The 19,615-nt window shown below is 46.3% G+C and overlaps 1 protein-coding gene across 1 annotated transcript in view; it reads right to left on the reverse strand.

Moving 5' to 3' along the window:
• The window catches only part of LOC122797813 (msx2-interacting protein-like), a 172,499-nt gene that overhangs the window by 94,465 nt on the left and 58,419 nt on the right, over nucleotides 1–19,615 (reverse strand). The window lies entirely within an intron of this gene.

Below are 19,615 nucleotides of genomic sequence, written 5' to 3' on the forward strand. Positions count from 1 at the left end.
CAAGGTATGTAGCAGTCTTTCCCCCCTGTTCTGTGGGTTGGGGAAGAATGTAGGTAAATGAATCTCTTGGTTCAATGATACTCTGGAGACCACTTTTGGCATAAAGGTAGGGTTAGTTCTCAGAGAGACTCTATCCTGTTGGAAGATAAGGAAGGGTTGTACTGCCATTAATGCCTGTAACTCAGATACCCTTCTTGCTGAAGTGATTGCTAGCAGAAAAGCAGCTTTCCAAGACAAGAACTGTAATTCTGCTGTTGCTGCTGGTTCAAAAGGGGGAAGTGTTAACTTTTCCAGCACAAAGTTGAGATCCCATGTAGGTAAAGGTGGTTTCCTTGGAGGTTTTACATTTTTGATTCCTCTCAAGAACTGCCTGAGTAGAGGATGAGAGAAGACAGGAGGATCCATGTTGTATTCTGCTGAAATTGCTGATGCATGAATCTTAATGGAGGAGTAGGACAGGCCATTGTGGAACAGTTCTGCTAAGTATTACAGGATGTGTGCTATGTTTGCCAATGAGACATTTTCTCCCTTTGCTGCACTCCAAATGAGGTATCTTTTCCACTTGGCTGAATACGTTTTCCTTGTGGAGGGTCTGCGTGCCTCCAGGATAATCCTTAACCCTCTGAGATAAATCTGGGTTATTTTGTTTTATGCAATATTCCAAGCAGCCAGCTGCAGTGTTTTCAAGTTTGGATGTAGGATCTTGTAGTTGTTCTGTGTTAGAAGTAAGGGACATAGAGGTAGAGGCCATGCGTGTGTCCGAGACATGCTTCTCAGTAGCGGGTTCCAATGTTGCCTCGGCCAGTCTGGAGCTATCAGGATTACCCTTGGCTGATCCTCTCTGATCTTCAGTAGGACTTTGTACATCAAAGGAAGAGGTGGGAATGCATATGTTGTCAGGTTTTTCCAGCTGAAGGAAAGGGAGTCCACCCTCCAAGCAAGTGGGTGGAATGCTCTTGTGCAGAATTTCTTCAATTGGTGGTTGTGTGGGGAGGCAAACAGGTCTATCTCTGGTAGTCCCCATTTCTTTGTTATGGCTTTGAAGATATCTGGATGCAGCATCCATTCGTGAGCATCCGTGGTAGTTCTGCTTAAGGTGTCTGCTAGTGAATTTTCTTGTCCTGGTACAAATCTGGCCTGAAGTTGAATGTTGAGATTCAGGGCCGCATTCCACAGGTCCATTGCCATTCGGCATAGAGGATATGTGTGTACCTCCCTGTTTGTTGATGTACCACATGACTGTGGTATTGTCCGTCCTTATCAGCAGATGACCTTGTTGGAGTGGTCTGAATGCCTGGATCGCATGTTTCACTGCCAGCATCTCCTTTAGATTTATGTGTAGATTCAGCTGGTCTTGGGTCCATAGGCCTTGTATACACTTGTCCACCATGTGTGCCCCCCAGCCTAGGTATGAGGCGTCCGTGGTGATGGTCTGGCTTGGATGAGGTTTGTGGAAAGGCAATCCTCTGTTCAACTGACAGGCCTGAGCCCACCACAGGAATTCTTGCTTCAGGCATGGAATTATTGGAATCTGGGCTTCTAGACTGTGCTTGTGTTGAGACCATACATTCCTTAGGTACCATTGCAACTTTCTCATATGCAGCCTGGCATGCGGAATCAATATTATGCAGGATGCCATGTAACCCAGGGCTTGCAGGACTTTCCTTGCAGTAAGCTGAGTTTGTGTTGTTAATGTCATGAAGTAGACTGGTAGTTGCTTTTGTTTTTCTTCTGTGAGAAAAGCCATCTGAGTTGATGTATCCAGTTCTGCACCCAAGAATGTTATCCTTTGGGATGGTACTAGTCTTGACTTTTGCATATTGACTGTGTATCCCAAGGCTTGCAACAGTTGTATGACACTTTCCAAATCTTTTGTTAATTTTGCCTTGTTGTCCGCTTGTATTAGGCAGTCGTCCAGGTATGGGTAAATTTGAATTCCCTGAAGCCTGCAATGAGCAATTACTGATGCCAGGCATTTCGTGAATACTCTGGGCGCAGTAGATAAGCCAAAGGGCAATGCTGAGAATTGATAATGCTCTGATCCTGCAAGAAATCTGAGGTGTCTTCTGCAATCTGGTCATATAGGGACGTGCAGGTATGCCTCCTTGAGATCTAGAGTCACCAGCCAAGACTCCTTGCCCAGCATGGGAAGAAGTTGCTGGAGGGTCAGCATTTTGAATTTTGGAACAATGAAGTATGTGTTCAGTGTGGACAAGTCGAGAATAGGTCTCCATTGATTTTCTTTTCTTGGTACAAGGAAAAGCCTGGAGTAAAATCCTTGGCCTTGTTCCATAGGCGGTACCTTTTCTATAGCTCTCATCCTTAGTAAGTTGTTGATTTGTCTTAGAGCGTCTGTGTTTTGGCTTGGTGGTAGGTTTGGCATTCCTCTCTTTTTTGGTAGCGTGTGGAAGTGAAACCTGTAGCCCTTGTCTATTGTTTTGTAAAGTCCATTTGTCTCCTGTAATGTAATGCCAGTTGTCGGAAAATAAGGCTAGCTTTCCGCCCAAGGGTGCTTCCAGTTGTTCCCTGGTAGGCAGAACCAGAGCCAAGTCATTGTGTCTGCCCAGTGGAAGTGGTTGTAGTTGAATCTGTGGCAGTACTTCTCTGGTTGGTAGGTTGCCACTGACATCCCCTGTAGGCGCCCCTAGATTGACCTCTGCCTCTTGGGCGTCTATTTCTGCCTCTCTGTGCTCTGGAGTTGTCTGGAAAGGACCAATTCTTCGAAGGCCAATTTCTGCTAAACCTCGGAGGTTGGACCTGCAAGAAATCCTTGACTGTTTGGACAGATTTTGCTTTTTCTTCTACCTTCTTTAGAACCTCCTGTGCAGGGGAGCCAAACAAACTTTGTTTCTCCATGGGAGCATCTAGGAGTTTTGACTTAACATGGTCTGGTAAGGATTGTTCTTTTAACCAAGCATGCCTTCGAATCACTGTTCCAGTCATAGCTGATCTAAAGGAAGCCTCCAGTGCATCATAGCCACATTTTAAGAAATGGTTACTGACCTGCTGAGAGTTATGTACCAAATCCTGAAGGGACTTGCGGTCTATAGGTTCAGGAGAGGACAGTTTTTTATTTAGCTGGTCTAACAAAAATTCCTGGTACTGAATCATGTGAAATTGACAGTTTAAGGCCCTGGCCGAAAGAGTAGCAGAAGTATAAACCTTTTTACCCCATCTCTCTAATGCTCTAGATTCCCTTTCAGAGGGAAGAGGGTTTTTGGCAGAGGCAGCTGCCACACCTTTAGGGCCCTGTGAAATGGTTTCAAGGTCTGCAACAGGAGCCTTATACAAATGGTAGTGTGTGTCCGGGACCCTGTAATATCTGTCAGGCTTGGCAGGGGCCGGAGGAAGAGAATCAGGGGCAGTACAGGCATCATTATATGCATCATCAACAACTGTTAGTATAGGAGGAATGGCTAAAGGCCTATGCTGTGGTAAGTGTAAAAAAGTCCTTAGCCTTTTCCTTGAATCTGAAAAATCCTGGCCATGCCATTGGAAGTGTTCCCTCATAGCATGTAAGGTTTCCCCAAAAGAAAATTCTTCAGGACGAGAAGCAGAAGGAATGGAGTCTGCTGCATCAGAATCCTCATAAGGAGAATATGGGCCTTCCTGAGGGTCTGAAATGTCTGAGTCATCCGAGGAATAGTCTGTAGAGACAGGTTCCGAGGGTTCAGTCCTAGGCCTCTTATCTGGAGGGGGCTGAGAGGCCCTGTCTGGGTGAGGTTGGGATCCCCTGATCAAAGAAATGAGATCCTCAGCCAGGCTGAGTATTTGGGAACTAGAGGTAGGCCTATGTGAGGGAGTTTTAGCAAGTAAGGCCTTAGAAGATTTAGCTGCTTTAGCCCTGGAAAAAGCCTTGATAGACATAGAAGCAGGGGGTCTAGCAGCCCCACGTGCAGGGGTAGATATGTCTAAAAGAATAGTGTCTGACAACTCCTGGGTGCCTGCTTCTGTAGAAGTAAATTCAGTAGCAGATTCAGCCATGCTCTGTGAGGCCTCTGCTATCGGAGGCATGCTTTCGGCCGAAAGAAGAACCGAGGACTCTGTTTCAGCCGAAACAGAGACACTCGCGGTTGGCCTAACCGTTGTTTCAGCCGAAACCATGGACCGCGAGTGTCGGTCCTTTTCCTTGCGCTTTTTAGCTAATTGTGTAGTCTGAGTCTCCGACGGCATTTTGTATGCAAAAGCGGGACCAAAAAACTCCTCTGCAAACTCCGACCGACGTCTAAGCGTCCGTCGGTTGAAGGAAGCACAGGCTAGACAAGCTGATACGTCGTGGTCTGGGCCTAAGCAAGGAAGGCAGTAAGAGTGGAAATCCTTATGAGCTATTTGTTTCCCACAAGTTAAACAATTATTTACTTTGTCTGACATCGGCTGAGGCAAGAAAGAGTCCCCAACGGGGTACTTAGCTTTTTAGAAGTCTTCGGTAGTAGAAATCTCTGGATCTGACCGACCGGCACTTGAGAACAGCTTCTGCTTCGGGCACCACGCGGCAAGAAAGACTGAGGAAAATGGCGTCGGCTGATGCCTTTATACCCCAGCAGCTGTGACGTCGGGTGAAGTGCGACATCAGCCAAGGCCAGACCCAGACTTTGGAATCCGGCCGACCGAAGGGCTGCCTGAGGCAGGACAACCCATATGTTAGGACTGCAGATGCATCCTTGAAGGACATCCCTAGATTTAAAAGCCGCCGAAGTAGCGATGGCCCTAGTAGAATGAGCTCGGACTCCCTGAGGTGCAGGCCTTCCCGAACTCTGATACGCTAAGAGGATGCAACTAGCTATCCACCGTGATAGGGTAACTTTAGAAATTGACTTGCTTAAACTTGTTTTGGCAAAGGAGACAAACAACTGGTCAGATTGCCTATGACCAGCAGTTCGATGAATATAAAAGCGTAATTGTCTGTGCACATCCAAGGAATGCAGTTTGTACTCTCCTTTGTTCTGGTAATTGGGAAAGAACATGGGAAGATTAATAGATTGATTAATATTAGCTTCCGAAGATACCTTAGGCAGAAAGGACGGATTGATCCTGAGGTAAACTATCTTGATGGAAGGCTAAATACGGTGGTTTAACAGAGCCTGAAGCTCAGAGACCCTTTTAGCTGAAGTAATGGCCACCAAGAAGGCAGTCTTCCAAGAGAGGTATTTAAGATCAACCGTAGCCACCGGCTCGAAAGGGGGGCTAGTCAAGGCTTGGAGAACCAAAGACAAATCCCATGGGGGTACTACCTCCCTGACCGGAGGTCTGAGAAGGAAGGTACCCTTGAGGAAAGCTTTACAAAGCTTGGAAGTAATTAGAGGGCCCGATTCATGCCCCACATGATGATGCGAAATCGCTGCTAGTTGTACCTTGACTGTAGAGCAGCTAGCCCCTTGATGAAAAAGGGTAGTTAGAAAATCTAAAACCAACGCAAGAGGCGCCGTGAGAGGATCCAAGTGATGGTGCTCCGTCCAGATGGAGAAACGTTTCCACTTACTTAGACTCTTCTGGTGGAAGGTTTATGTGCTGCTACTAGGATGGCTTTGACCTGTGAGGAGATTCCGGGAGTCCTTATCAGGAGTGGAACTGGAGCAACCAAGCAGTCAGCTTGAGGTTGACCAGGTAGGGGGCCGGAAGACCCAGGGGGTGAGTAATGAGATCCGGAAGTGGATCCAGAATCCATGGTGGATGAATCAGGTGAGACCACAGGTACGGGACCATGTTTGACGAGGCCAGAATGGGGCAATGAGGATCATTTTGCTCCCCAGCCAACTGGCTTTCTGTAAGAGTTTCAGCATCGTGGGCAATGGAGGGTAAGCGTAAAGGAGACCGGGAGGCCAAGCATGTACTAGAGAGTCTCTTGGGGACTTCCCCTGAGGGGGGATTAGAGCGAAGTAACTGTTGCATTTGGTATTTGAAGGAGAGGCAAAAAGATCGCAACAGGGTTGCCCCCATTGGGCAAATATTTGTTTCGCTACTAGAGGATTGAGAGACCATTCGTACTGAGTCAGAATCGAACGACTGAGCCAGTCTGCTAGGATGTTGGACCGTCCTGGAATGTGCGTTGCAATGAGAAAGCGGTTGGTGGATATCACCCATTCCCACACTCTCATGGCCTCGCGACAAAGAGGATAAGACCTGGTCCCCCCCTGTTTGCTGATGTACCAGACAACCGACATGTTGCCCGTTTGTACTACAATCGTCCCAATCGGAAGAAGGCTGTGAAGTGCCTGCAACGTCAAAAGCACCGCCCTCATCTCTAGGACATTGATATGCAAGGAGGTCTCAGTGTCATTCCACGTGCCTTGGACAGTTCTGCCTGAATAGTGCCCCCCCCCCACCCCATACGAGAGGCGTCCGTGGTCACTGTGGCGAAGGGGGAAGGCATCGAGAATGACCGTCCCGTGTGGAGACTCTGGGACTGGAGCCACCACGAGCGACCCTCTGCAAGCCCTGCTTAGGGGAATAGGATGGGACAGGGGGTTGCAAGACAGGGACCATTGTACCTGGAGGGTCCACTGCAGGACCCTCATATTTAGACGGGCTAGGGGCAGCAGAGGAATAGCTGCCGCCATGGACCCTTGGAGCCCTCAGGATCAATTCCACCGGTGGAGCAGGAAGTTTGAGAATGGCCTGGACATGCAACCTCAGGTTCTGAAGCCGATCGGGAGTCAAGAAGGCCAGCATTATTCTGGAATCCAATCTCACCCCTATGAAATCAATTACCTGTGTAGGGACCAGAGAGGATTTGGCCATGTTGATAAATCAACCCTAGACGTGGAGCAAAGTTGAGGAAATAATCCCTGCCTGAACAGAGCAGATGCCTTCTTGGGGCAATGTGGAGCCAGTCGTCGAGGTACGGAAAGACCTGAATTCCCTGAAGCCTCAGGTGGGCCGCTATAACCGCCAAGACTTTGGTGAACACCCTGGGGGCTGAGGTGAGACCGAAGGGAAGGGCCCTGAACTGAAAGTGACTGGCTCCCAGCCGGAAGCGGAGGAACCTCCTGGAGCGTCTGTCCACCAGAATGTGGTAGCACGCATCCTTGAGGTCTATCGAGCACATCCAGTCATTCTCCCGTAATAGGGGGAGAAAAGATTGTAGAGTGACCATTCGGAACTTGTCTTTGGGTACTGCCAGGTTCAGGAGAGAGAGAGAGATCGAGAATGGATCTCAACTCCCCCGTCTTTTTTGGCACCAGAAAGAACCTGGAGTAAAACCCTGATCCGAACTGATCTGGAGGGACGGGTTGGATGACTTTTTGCAAAAGCTGCTGAATTTCTGTAGCAGCCGCCTCCCTTTGATTGGGTGGTACATCGGGGAGGCTTTTGGTTTTGGGGGTTACAATAAAAGGGAATTTGGTAACCTCTGGATATGATACGAAGCACCCAGCGATCTGTTATGGACTCCCACACTGCTAGGTGCTTCGAAAGACACCCCCTGACTGCCTCCAGAGTGGAGCAGCCGGGCAACCCCTCAGGGGTTCTACGTGGGCCTTTCAGAGAAAGGTTCTCTGGACCCAAAATTTCTGGGACCCCCTCTGCCTCTTGGGCTGCGTCCTCCCTGTCCTCCTCTGCCACAAGAGGACTGGTTGTCCGGAGCAGACTGGGACTGATGCGATTTTCGGAACCACATCTTCTTCTGACCCTTTTGGTTCTTGGAAAAAGACCTCTGGGGAGCAGAGAAGTGGACTCAGATGGCAGACGTCTTCCCGTCTTTCTCGCTCTGGACTAAAGTGTCGCGAACGGTTTTGCCAAACAGTGCAGAACCATCAAAGGGGGCATTCGCGAATGACGCCTTAAAGGGTTCCGAGAAGTCACAATGTCGGAACCAGGCTTGGTGCTTAATTACCAGGCCGGCTCCGCCAGCTCTAGTGGCTCCTTCAGTGGCGTGTGACAAGAGCCGCATAGAGGTGTTGGAAACTGAAAGTAGAGTAGACATTCGGGAGGAGTACAGTTGCTTGTCTCCTTCAGACATTGACTCTGGGGGGTATGCAGCGTATTCTTTTATTAGATCTCACTGCATCCGGATGACGTGTGCCATATAGTTCAGCGCTCTCATGGAGAAGGTTGCTGAACTAAAGACCCGCTTCCCCAAGGCAGTCCATCGCTCGAGAGTCCTTACTCAGCAGGTGGACCGCAGAGCTCTCCTGAGCCAACTCTCTCTTGGTGGCCGCCGCCACCAACATGGCATCCACGGGGGGACCTCTGCTCCAGTGGGTTCTTTCAGCAGGGGGACTCAGGATTCTATCCAGGTGCTTGGGGACTGGCTCTACAGTGTCCGGCTCCTTCCAAGCCCTGGTGGAAATAAGGTCCACCAGGGGGTCGGGGGGAGGGGACACCCAAGAGGTAGATGGCCCTGCTTCGAACGCCTCTAGGAATACGGACTCATCGGAGGAAGCCTTGGGGGCAGACCACCCTCCCCTAATCCTGCGCATTTCCATGATGTCTCCAAAGGAGACATCCTTGGGGAGCCTTCCCCTTCATCTAAGTCCGTATCTTCCGTACGGGACTTGGGGGAGTCCACGTGCCTCCTCTTACACTTGGCTTTGAGAAGGACCTCCTCGGGGGGGCTGTCCGAGGAAGACTCACCAGCAATATCACGTTCCAAAGGAACACCCAGAGACGCTGAAGCAGGCTGTCCCGAAGGCCGGGTGATGGGAGCCCGGATCAGCTGAGAGGGAGTGCAGGGGGGAGCCGAAGCCAGGACCGGAGGTCCAGATGCACTCAGTACCCTCTCTATCACCGCGAAAGCAGAGGGGGAGCCACTCTCGATGGGCTCCGAGAGTAGACTCCCACTCGGATCCAAAGCGTGGACCAGATCCGGGGCCGAGACCCTCGGATCCAAAGACCCTGTGTGCTCCGACCCGGACGGATCCGAAGTCGCACAAAGTCCCTCGGATCCGAAGCTCAGCCCATGGCTCCGAGAGGTCGGATCCGACAAACTCGAGGGACCAGTCGGAGCCGAAGTAACTAGTACTACTGGCTACGAGCCACCCCTGGATCCAACGCGGCTCGGCTCCGAATGCTCCGAACCCGGGAAGCTGGACGGAGAAGGAGCAATTGGAGCAAAAAATGGGGTTGAGCTCCCCCCGAAGGGGGGGGGGGGTGGCAAGAGCACTCCCATCTGCAGCTGGGCCTGGATGAACCTCCTCATCATCCGGTCCATGTCTGCATCTGACATACTGAAGGTGGACCTCAACGAGCCCGAGGCAGACCTAGAGTGTCACCTCGATGACCTCAACGGGGACCGGGTCCCCCTCCTACCCGGGTCCCAGTGAAAAACAAGGGGACCAGAGCCGAGGAGGAGGTGATCCAGAAGCCCTGGATGGAGAAGCCCACTTGGCGGACGGGGCAGAGAAAGAGTCCTCGGCCTGCCGCTTATGGTGCTTCTCCTTCCTTTTGGTTTTTCCGGCCTCCCTCTCCTCCGGAGCCGAAACGGGAGGTTGAGCCCCGACCGGAGGGAGGGAGACAGGGGTGGCTACCACCAAGGGCTGGGTAGCGGCCACAGAAGAACTGGAGGCCGGAGCAGAGTCCGGGGGCAAAAGGCCCGCCAGGATCAGCTTCGACCTCCGTTCCTTATGTGCCCTAGGGTTGAACGCTGCGCAAATCGCGCATCCCAAAGAGAGGTGTTCAACCCCAAGGCCACACTCGGTGCATTTTGAAAAGATGGCTTTAGGGGCCTCCGACATGGTGTACAGAAAAACACACTCACTAGGCCCCTACACACACCACAAGCACACACTACGAACCAGCGAGGGTAGGGAGGAAAAAATTTTACACAAAAGATATTAAAGAGGGAACCTGAACAGTCGTACACACTCACACAAGAGAAAGTAATAAAAAAGGCAAAGTTTTTCTCACAAAATTCACTCAACTACCAGGAGCTCGAAATCCAGCTGGTAGGCTTGAAGCGCGGCAAACTAGATCTGAGGTCAGTCAGGGTTGGCAGGGGATTATGGGTAAAGGGAGGAGCTAGGAGGTCGGATCTATGCTGTGGTAAAAGTTGCTGGCTCGGATCCGAGATCAGATCCGTATCCCAAAGGTTGCTGACAAATGAAGTTCCTACTTCAGATCATATCTTTCAGTCCGTTACATACATCACGCAACTCCTGCCTTCCATTAAACCTCACTCCTCTTCCTTATTATTTTGCCTTTGGTGTTCCCGCAAATTCCATTTACTTCTGTGAAATTTGCTCCTTCCCTTTTCTTAAGGTACCTCTTCCAGTTTTTTCATCTCTTTTACAATATTCAATACTTCAAGTACAGCTGGTTTAGATTTTGAATTTCCATTTTCTACTAATTGCTTTTTTGGCAGCCAAAAAACAGACCTTAACAAGGCCTTATGTATAGGGAATTCAGATCCTGTGCACCAGCTTAAAAGAATCATTTGCTTAGTTATAGACAACTGCTCCCCCAATATTTGACACAGCAATGTACAAATTTTTTTTTTTTTTACAACGGTCAATTCACTACACCCCTCAAAAAGAAATAACCTATTCAAACTTGCCTCTTTCTTCCACATCACACCTCCACCGTTTGCTTCTGCCTGAAGAAAAAAATCTGCTTGTGGTGTAAAAATACCTAGGCAAACACTTTCAGCCAAAAATTCTAAACCTTCTGGACTTAGTTGTACACCTGGGAGCCGTACATAGGTCATCCCACTGTTCCCTTGTAAGTTGCTTTTCCTGTCTCTATTCCCAATTTTTTGTAGCCTCCTCTGATTGATTTTTCTGTATGGTGGTTATTCACCTCAAAGATCTGCATCCAAAATCCTACTCTCCTTATTTCTTCATCCCCCACCCATTTCATACCATTAACAATTCTTTCTACTTTGAATTACAACATTTTGCTTCTGTTCTATTGGGAGGACCAACTTACCTCACTTAACTCTTGTCCTCTTTCCCTCCCAGATAAATTCCTTCAACTCTAATTGTTCACAACGTTTCCTCTATGAAAGTAAGCCTTACCTGCACATAAAACTACAGGGACTGAATATTTTCACTGCTTATATCTTACAATTCACACCCATAAACAAGAACTTCCAGTTTCCTAGCTTTTATTCTCTCTTTTTAATTTCTTAACTCATATCCTTAGCTACCGTAGCAAAAACCTTTTTAATTCATATTCCTAAATACTTCACAATTAGGAAGCTCAGAGTTGAACACAAGCCTTGAAACAGCCACTAAAACCAAAATTAAATGTAAATCTTTAACCATGTCAGGAAGTTGACCAACACCCAACAGTGTTTGGAGCCTATCCACAATACTACTACACTCAGACTCAAAAGAAATAGCTAATAGTCTAACAAATTTAGTGCAACTTTCACTCACCTGCGGTTATACCTACCCCCATTGGTTTCACAATCCCTCTAATTACTGTGGAATAAGTACTCAGATATTTTACAAATTAGTACATAATCCATGGGCCTTGACAATACAAGAAGATGCCTATCTGTGCCACATATGGCCTTTCTAAACCCCTACTTAAACTCTCTAAATCAAAGCATCTCCAATTAGTCTCACTAGCCTCATGTGAAAGCTATAGAGAGCATTATCTTACACTTCATTAATATGGACACTGAAACTCTCTCAATCCTGAATCCTCATCAATTTGGTTTTAGTAAAAGAAGGTTCTGCCTATATAACCTAATTAATTTCTTTGAAAATGTAACCAATGCCATAGATGATGGTTATGTAGCATATACAGCATGCCTACACCTAGCCATGGCCTTTCACATTATTGTCCATGCAAGCATTACTGATAGACCTGTAAGTCTGAATATAAATCATTATTGTGTGACGGATAGCTACCTCTTTGGCTGACAGAAACCATATGTTTAGAGTAGCAAGTGCTACTTCTGAAAGTAAAATAGTTACCAATTGTGTACCACAAGGCTCAGTTTTCGACCATCAATTCTGGCTTATGATTAACTACATTTGCTGATTACTATAAACTGGGCATTATTATTCAATCTCCAACTGACTTAATTGCTCCAACGCAGCTTAGATCTTATGTTGACATTTGGTACAAAGACAATGGTAAAGAACTGTAGCATATTTCATTTTGATAAACAAATCAGTTTCACTTACCATATAGGAGATGCACACCTCCAATGAGACACTGTTGTAAAGGATCTGGGTATTCTTGTTGATAATTACTCATCATTTGAACATCACGTATCCACAGCAGTTTGGAAAGTCAATTTCCAAAGGCATTTCCACTAGATCCAAATAAGTATTAATTTTCCTTTACCCATATCTTATACTCATTACTGAATATAATGTACCTTTTGGCATTTATCTGGAAGTATACAACTTGAGAGACCAAGAAATTCATATCTAAAGATCAGTGGCCTCAAAAATATTAGTTATCAGAACAGACTAGCAGCCTTTTCACTGTACTCAGTCCCTTACAGACTTCATCATGGACATCTATGTCTAGCCTTTTGTACCAAGAAAGAGCCAACCCCATTTGATCTCCTATTCTTTTGCAGAACAGATACTCAAAGGAACTAATCCATCAGCAAAAATAAGACATGTTGGTTTCATAAATTCATATCCAAACATATGTCACCTCTGGAACAAAATTCCACTACATGTCAAAAAGTAGCACCATTGCCACCTTCAATGTAAACCTAGCTTACTGGATGGGAAGCCTCAAATTCTCTCCTAGTCTATCTTGTCTTGCTCTCCTTGAGGCTAGTGGGAAATTTTGAATAGGATTTGTTGGCTAAACTTGAAATGGTAAGTCTCAAAATGTTCAACACCAGCATACCTTTCCTGGACTTATCAAGTACAAAATACCATCTGCAAATAAAGCCAACTATTGACTACCATAATAATTATATACTTGAATTTCTGAGTATTTAATTTTCTTTGTCAGTGACTAAATATAAATGCAATAGGAAGAGATGACTAGCCTGCCAGGTTCCTCTGTTCAAAGAAAACTTGGAGAGGAAGCCAACAACTTAAAATTCTTGCCTTGGGTCATCTATATATTCTCCAAATTAACCTCATTATTGTATCATGGAATGCAAAAGAATCCAGTGCCCTACTCAAAATCCCATCTTACTCTGTTTTAGCGTTGTCGCCTCACAGCAAGACGTTGCCCCGTTCGATTCTCAGCTACAGCATTTTCCGTGTGGATGCATGCGTGAATGGGCGTGCCTTCGTTGAAGGTTGTGCGCCAGGGCTGGTAACTCGGCACGTAAAAATCCACTACCAAACATTAGCAGACCGGAGTACCGCTGTGGCGACCCCTAACCGGGATAAGGGTAAAGACAACAACTCTTTTGAAAGCTTTCTATGCATCAAGACCCAACAGCAGCAGTACTTGTTTACATTCGGTTTCCTTCAGGTTCATCATCATGATTCTATTAATGGTGACAAACGTTTGCCTCCCGTCCACAGAATCATATGTATCCATACATGAGTTTTGGCAACACCTCTGCCGTTTTTAGCTAGTTTAGACAAACACTTTATAAGCATGGTTTAAGATTGAAATGGGTCAATATGAGGTTGGGTCTGATGAGTCAACACTTTTGGTTAAGACAGCTACCACAGTGCTGGTGCTCTCCTTCCTTTTGAAAAACTATTAAACAAAATCTTCCATTTCTTTATCATTTTCCCTCCTAACTTACAAACATCCACAGGAATACCATATGTTGCTGGAAACTTCCCTGCAAAGTGACTATACATCAGTTTTTATCTCATCTCCTATCTTAGCTGTTAGTTGAGCCTCATCTTCCTCGAATCTTGGCATAATTAAGTCTTTTATAAATATTTCAATTTGAGTTCTTTCTTGGTTTCCACAGCCCTCTGCTTTATAGACATTTTCATGAAATTTCCAAAATGTCTCTAATACCTCTACAGTATCTCGTTATTCTTTTTGTCATACAGTCTTAAGTCCGGCAACAATCCTATTTCCTGCTGCTTAAGTCGCTGTGGTAAAAGTTTTTGTGCTCTGGAATGGTCATCAAATAGTCAAGAACAATCTTTCTAACCTCAAGCACATTACCCAAATACTAACCCTTATTTTCTACTCAACACTGTGCAGTTGCTCCTCTGCTTTTTATCATGAGATCCCAGTTATTCTGCAATACTTGAACTTTTGTCAGCTCCTCTAAGTAATTTCTATTACGTCTTAACCATAACTTTTTGTGTCTACCCTATTTTAAAATCTCACAAGCTACTAATCTTCCTGAAGAAATTTCTATCTTTCCCAATAACGCTCAAATAATTTAAACTATCCATTCATTAAATTCCTCCATTTTTAACGGGTAGGTAGGAAAATGGTAGTGTCTCATTTTTACTCCATTACTCTGCATTTTTAATTTGGCTTTATTGGAGCATGATCTGAAATAGTTACTGGACATGTGTCGAAGCTTTCAATTAAATGTACATATTCCAGTGAAATACAACTTCTATTTAGTCTAGCCTACAGAAAAATAACATGTAAATTCAGTGTCCCTACTACTAAATTCACATCCTTCTACACCAGATATTTTCAAAAGTTTCTACCCTCTTTTGTTATATTTTCCTTTCTAGGTCCCCACGAACATCTTTACTGTTTCGGTCCAAACCTATACCTCCTGAAAGCTATTTCTCCACAAATTTTCTTTAAATTCCACAAAAAACTGCTATTGAGTTTAACACAAAGTACAGTTTTGTACCTACCATAAATGTAGATGTTCACGTGCTAATACAGCTGCAGTCATAACAGATGGGTTTTCCTGCCGTCAGGCGGGTCCTCGGTCGGCCAAATTCCAAAGTCTAGGTCCGGCGTCGGTTGTCGTCGCTTCCTCATTGACGTCAGTGCGACAGGGGTATAAAAGAACCAGCCAACGCCATTTTCTTCAGTTTTTCTTGCCCCAGATGGCAGGTGCCCCCAGAAGGAAGGCAAAACATAAATTTATGTAATAAAGCAAATGCAATACAATCAAAAAACAGTAGTTGCAAGCAAATACACCATAAAAGAATACCCCAATGAGGTTGTACGAGGAGGTGTTAGCCATAAGGCCTGTCCCAAGAGGGGAAGGAGGGAGGGAAACCTGGACTGCAGCTGTATTAGCACTCCAACATCTACATTTATGGTAGGTACAAAACTGTACTATGTTCATCGTGCATACAGCTGCAGTCATAACAGATGGGTAGAATCCCAAAGCTAATAAAGGGGTGGTAGGCACTAAGTGGAACTAGGTGGAGCCAGGATGCCCTGCAAGACTGCAGTGGCAAAGCCCGCTCTAGTTTTGGAGTATAATGGTAGGTGATGATGCTTGGAGAAAGTATGTGCAGAACTCCAAGTGGCTGCTTCCAAAATATCTTTGGTAGGAACCCCCCTGAGGAAAGCTGCAGAGGTAGCTGTGGCCCTTGTGGAGAGAGATCTGATGCCTGTAGGTACAGTTTTACCATGAAAAGAGTAACAAAAGCGTATGCAGTGGGCTATCCATTTTGAGATGGTCTGTTTGAAAATAGGCTTCCCTTGAGCACCTGTAGCATAGGACAGAGTTGCTCTGATTTTCTGAACGGCTTTGTTCTGTCCAAGTAATAACGGAGCTGTCTGTGAATGTCCAAGGATGTAGTAGCCTCTCCCCTTTGTTTTGTGGATTAGGGTAAAAGGTAGGTAAGTGGATAGCCTGATTCAAAGCTACCCTGGATACTACCTTTGGCATAAATGAAGGGTTGGTTCGTAAGGAAACTCTGTCCTGATGGAAAATGATGAAAGGTTGCACAGTCATGAGGGCTTGTAGTTCCGAAACCCTGCCTGCTGAGTTGATAGCCAGAAGGAAGGTTGTTTTCCATGACAAATATTGCAGTTCTGTTGAAGCAGCTGGCTCAAATGGAGGCAGGGTCAGTTTTATTAAAATGAAGTTGAGGTCCCAAGCAGGTACTGGTGGCTTCCTTGGGGGTTTTATATTCTTAGCCCCTCTGAGGAACTGTCTTAAGAGAGGATGAGAGAATAAAGGAGGATCAGTGTTGTATTGTGCAGAAATGGTTGAAGCATGGATCTTGATGGAGAAGGAAAGTCCATTGTTTAGCATCTCAGCTAGGTACTGTAATATCTGAGGTAAATTCAGTACCCCAGGATTCTGTCCCTTTTTCTGATTCCAGGCACAAAACCATTTCCATTTGGTGGAGTAGGCTTTTCTAGCAGAAGGCCTTCTGGCCTCCAAGATGACATCCTGCACCTCCTTGGAGAGGAGGGTCTGTTGGGAAATCAAAGAATCCTCCATGCGGCTAAATTGAGGGTTTTCAGCTGACTGTGAAGAGTTTTGAAGTTGTGCTGGGTCAACAGAAGAGGCACTAGAGGCAGGATTCATGGTGGGGAATGAGTCAGGCTCCTCAGGAGTGGATACCAGTGTTGTCTTGGCCAGTCTGGAGCAATGAGAATCATCTTTGGCCGGTCTGCTCTGGCTTTTAATAGAATTTTGGGCAGCAGAGGAAGAGGTTTCAAAGGCATAAACTGTCAATGTTGTCCAACTGAAAGAAAGTGCGTCCACTTTCCAGGCCTGTGGCTGATAGGTCCTGGAGCAGAATTTTTTCAATTGGTAATTTCTGTGGGTAGCAAAGAGATCTATGTCTGGCCTTCCCCATGCCTGAATTATCTTTGCGAAAATTTGAGGATGCAACTTCCATTCGTGTGGATCGGTCATATTTCTGCTTAGGTTGTCTGCCAGCGTGTTTTCCTTCCCTGGCAGGAATTGTGCTTGAAGTTGGATTTGCAATTCCAGAGCCGTGTTCCAAAGAGACATGGCTAGTCTGCACAGGGGGTATGAATGAGTTCCTCCCTGTTTATGTACCACATCACTGTGGTGTGGTCTGTCCTTATCAATAGCTGGCCTGGATGCAGTAGGTCTTTGAAGGCCATAATAGCATTTTTCACTGCTAGCATTTCCTTTTGATTGATGTGTAGGTGCTTTTCTTTTTGTGACCACTTGCCCTGAATGCACCGATCTGTCATGTGCGCCCCCCAGGCGTAGTCCGAGGCGTCTGTTGTGATGACTTGATTTGCTTGAGGCTTGCAGAATGGGAGACCTATGTTTCTTTGGCATGCTTGAGCCCACCACAGAAATTCCTTTTGAAGACATGGAATCAGTGGTATGATTGCTTCCAAACTGTGGCTGTGTTGAGACCATAAGTTTTTTAGGTACCATTGAAGTTTCCTCATATGCAGCTTTGCACATGGGTTTAGCAGGATGCAAGATGCCATAAATCCCAGAGCCTGCAGGATTTTCCTTGCAGTCAGCCTAGTGAAGGTTGCCAGTTTTCTGAAGTATTGAGTTAATTGCCCTTGTTTCTCTGGCGTGAGGTAGGCCATCTGGGTGTTTGTATCCAAGCTGGCACACAGGAAAATTATTGATTGAGAGGGTATTAGTCTTGACTTCTTTTTGTTGACTGTGTATCCCAGAGATTTCAACATTATTACAAACGCCAGGTGTTTCAGAAGAGTGTGTTTGCTGTCCGCTTGGATCAGGCAGTCAGCCAGATATGGGTATATTTGTATCCCTTGAAGTCTGCAGAAGGCAATTACTGATGCCAGGCATTTCGTGAACACTCTGGGCGCAGTAGATAAGCCAAAGGGCAATGCAGAGAATTGATAATGGGATGAACCTGCAAGAAATCTGAGGTATCTTCTGCAATCTTGTCTGATTGGGACATGCAGGTATGCCTCCTTGAGGTCCAATGTTACCAGCCAAGACTCCTTGCCCAGCATGGGAAGAAGCTGCTGTAATGTGAGCATCTTGAACTTTGGTACGAGTAAATGTGTTTAGGATGGATAGGTCCAAAATAGGTCTCCAATCCTTGCCCTTCCGTGGTACCAGGAATAGTCTGGAATAAAAACCTTGACCCTGTTCTTGTGCAGGTACCTCTTGAATAGCTTTCATGTCCATGAGATCTGAAATTTGTTTTTGTGCCTCTGCCCTTTGATTGTGTGGCAGGTTTGGCATGCCTCATTTTTGGAAGGGTGTGAAAGTGGAATCTGTAGCCTCTGTCTATAATGTCCAGGATCCATTTGTCTTTTGTGACAATATGCCAATTTTTTTGAAAATAATGCCAGTTTTCCACCTAAAGGTGCTGCCATTTGAGCCTTGCTTGGCATGCAAAGGGGAAAGTCATTGGGTCTGCTTTCTGAACAGCTGTGAACTATCCTCACCCCCTCTTGGTGTAGGTGTTTACCATTGTCTGCCTCTAAATGATCCTTGAGATTGCCCTCTACCTCTCGGGCGCCTGTATCTACCTCTTTGAGGTCTGTCTGTGGCTGGAAAGGTCCAATTTTTTGAAGGCCAATTTCTACTGAAACGTGGCAGTTGTACCTGTAGGAAATCTTTCACTGTTTGCATTGATTTTGCCTTTTCCTCCATTTTCTTTAATACCTCCTCAGCTTTAACACAAAACAATACATCTTTTTGAAGAGGTGCATCTAGTAATTTAGCTTTGACATGATCTGGTAAGGTTTGCTCTTTGAGCCAAGCATGTCTACACGTATGACAGATCCTGTAACAGCAGCTCTACAAGAGGCCTCTAAAGCATCAAAGCCACATTGCAAGGTATGTTTACCCACTTGCTCTGCACTATGCAACAAATCCTGCAACTCCTTCAAGTCTGGTTGTTCAGGTTGTGACATTTTGCTTTTCAACTGAGATAAAAAAAGCTGTTGATACTTTAACATATGGAACTGAGAGTTTAATGCCCTCATGGTTAAAGTGGCCGAGGTGTATACCTTTTCCCCCCACCTTTCTAAAGCTCTGGAATCTCTCTCTGAAGGTAATGGATTTTTGGCAGTGGAGGCCTTAATTCCCTTGGGACCCTGTGAAATATTTTCTGGGTCAGTCGCATGGCTTTTGTATAGGAATTGGTGTGAATCAGGAACCCGGTAATACCTGTCAGGCTTGACTGGAGCTGGAGATAAAGAATCTAGGTTAAGGCTGGCCTCTGAGTACACATCATCTAGTATGTCTAAGACAGGAGGTAGAGCCAGAGGCCTGTGCTGAGGAAGCAAGAGGAAATCCCTGAGCCTTTTCTTGGAATCTGAGTAATCTTGGCCTTCCCAGTGGAAGTGTTCCCTCAAGGTATGCAAGGTTTCCCCAAAATAATAGTCCTCAGGGGGGGGGGGGCAGAGGGAGTGGACTCCTCCCCATCAGAATCTTCAAAAGGGGAGTATGAATATTCCTGGTCCTCAGAATGTTCTGAGGTAATAGAGGCCTGGTCCGAGGAAGGGTAGTCTTCCTCCAATCTGGGCCTTTTGTCCGAAGGGGGTTGAGAACCCCTGATAAGAGTAATCAAATCCTCAGCCATTTTGAGCATCTGTTTTTTAGGCATGGGGCCTTGACAGGGGCTCTGTGGAGCTTGTCTTAGTTTTCATGGCTGCTTTAGATTTTGTGAAAGCCTTAATGGAAAAAGAAGGCCTGAAGACAACTTGAGAGGTGGCAGGCCTGTCTAAACTCAGTTTCCCCGCCAAGAGAGGCGCCGGTATCTGTAGTCGGGGTGGGGGCCGAGGACCCTGCCACCTCAGGCACAGAAGACACCGCTACAGAAGCGTCATCAGTACTCAGAGGCTGCGTAGGCGCCTCGCTGAGAACCGGAGCACCTGTAGCCGGCTTTAGCATGGTGTCGGTAGAAGTCGCGGACCTCGT

The sequence above is a fragment of the Protopterus annectens genome, chromosome 3.part1 (genome assembly GCF_019279795.1).
Source record: "Protopterus annectens isolate FY-2018-M chromosome 3.part1, PAN1.0, whole genome shotgun sequence".
NCBI classification, from domain to species: Eukaryota; Metazoa; Chordata; order Ceratodontiformes; family Protopteridae; genus Protopterus; species Protopterus annectens.